Source organism: Nicotiana tabacum, chromosome 16 (genome assembly GCF_000715075.1).
Source record: "Nicotiana tabacum cultivar K326 chromosome 16, ASM71507v2, whole genome shotgun sequence".
NCBI classification, from domain to species: domain Eukaryota; kingdom Viridiplantae; phylum Streptophyta; class Magnoliopsida; order Solanales; family Solanaceae; genus Nicotiana; species Nicotiana tabacum.
In genome coordinates this window covers 108,247,746-108,249,674 of record NC_134095.1, presented here as the reverse complement: position 1 = coordinate 108,249,674, position 1,929 = coordinate 108,247,746, and the positions used below count along the sequence as shown (strand labels likewise).

The 1,929-nt window shown below is 29.9% G+C and overlaps 1 non-coding gene across 1 annotated transcript; it reads right to left on the bottom strand.

Moving 5' to 3' along the window:
• Positions 1-478: 478 nt before the first annotated feature.
• Positions 479-552, bottom strand: TRNAK-CUU (transfer RNA lysine (anticodon CUU)). The gene has a single exon. It is a non-coding gene; the product is annotated as a tRNA-Lys (tRNA).
• Between the last annotated feature and the right edge of the window lie 1,377 nt (positions 553-1,929).

Genomic DNA, 1,929 nt, shown 5'->3' with positions numbered 1-1,929 from the left:
TCATGAGATTTCCTTCTATATTTAGAATTATATCATAAGTAGAATTCTTCTACTATATAAAGGAGGTTGTAATCATCTTGTAATCATCGTTATTCACGCATAATAAAGTAATACATTAAATTTTTTGACTAGCAGATGTAATAAGTTTCGGGCGACCGATCAATGTTATATTTTGCCGTTAATTGATTCTATTTGTGCAAATCACCCCAAATTCATATGATATCCTCTCTCGGGGCTAAAATCAGAATGAATACACCTGTCCGGCAAAAAATTATGGAAGTATGATACTTTTTAGAGTGGTCTTTAACTTTTGACCCCCGCTTGCCTCAACACTTATTATACTTGTAATTTTGCCCATGGGACAAACGGAGACTAAAGTTGTAAGACCATCCACTTTAAGAGCTATTTATGTACTTCACCCGACCCGGATGGGCAACTATATTTGTGGTATTAAGGAAAAAATTACATCACAATCATACGCTAGAAGGAGGGCTTGAACTTCCAACCTTGTGGTTAAGGGCCACGCACTCTAACCAACTGAGCTATTCCAGCTTTGTTGCTCGACCATTTCCAGGTTTTAGCTTACTCGAGAACTTTAGTCTGCTCTCTTTGACAGCATTCACGCCTATTTACTAAGGGTTTGAAGTTCTTTTTGTCTCTATATTATGAAAGGTTATTCATTATTCAATGGAAATATTAGTTATTATAGATCTCGTCAGAAATTGATACACTATTCGACAAATCCACCACAGGTTTTAGTCAATTTGACAAAATTGTAAAATAAGACTCTTAACATATATTTATGACGTAAGAGTTTTGATCAACATATCTCATAAATATTAGCTGTAAAAGTCGACGATGCAACGAAAAGAACCTAACTTCCTCTGTGCTTATTATGCTTTCAATTGGTAACTTAAGACAATGCTAAGTGATGGTGAGTGCTCTCAATTGATACACTTTTCCTTAATTGTTCAGGTTGAAGCATAATTTACTTTGTCGTTATCGCTAATTTAGTGATGTCTACTACTTTTTCAGTTGGATCGTCCTTGCATCCAATTAATTGTGTGGAAAGAAATTTTTTGTTAAGAGATTCTTATTGCCTTTAATAAGATTTCTATTGTAAAATGAAAATCTTTTAGAAAGATGACTTTTTGTACTAATTATAAAGTTCACACGTCCACTCCAACGATGGTGTACCTAGAATTTTGTACAAACGGGTTTAAATAAAGAATATGATAGTCGATTATATGAGTGCAGCGGTAAATACAATTTGTGTACAACTCTTTTTTGTTCATCGGATCACTTCAAATGAAGTCATTGAATTTTTGTTAAAAAAAGGTAGGGAGAAATTTTAGAAAATAACAAGGAAAATTACGTCCTTTATTTTATTTAAAAAAATTAGCTTTATAAATTAACAAATTTTATTTCAAAAAATTTAGAAATTTTAACCATAAAGTATTTAACCTACTTAAAAATCATATTATAAGTCTAAGATATTTGACATACAAAATTGTTACAAACAAAGACACGAAAACAAGGAGTTACAAACTAAACTAATTTTTACAAATTATTAAAGAAAAGGATATTTACACCAAACTAAAATTTTGAGTATAACACAAATTAAAATTTTCAATATAAACTAAACAAAACTAAATTAAAAGATTATAAATAATTTCGATGAAATACTAGAACAAAAATTCGCCTTGTAGAATGGTTTACATTTTTGTGAAGTAAAATAGAGGAGTTTAATAAGAATAGTTTTTATTAGATTTAAATAAAGAAAAAAAATATTAAAGAGAAGTAAGAAAATAAAGAGTCGAAGATAAAATAGGAAACATCAAGCCCTAAATAATTTTATAACCTGGTAATCTTTATTGTTTTATCAACCCTTGTTAATTACATCGATATTGGAGAGCTTACAAAAAACCA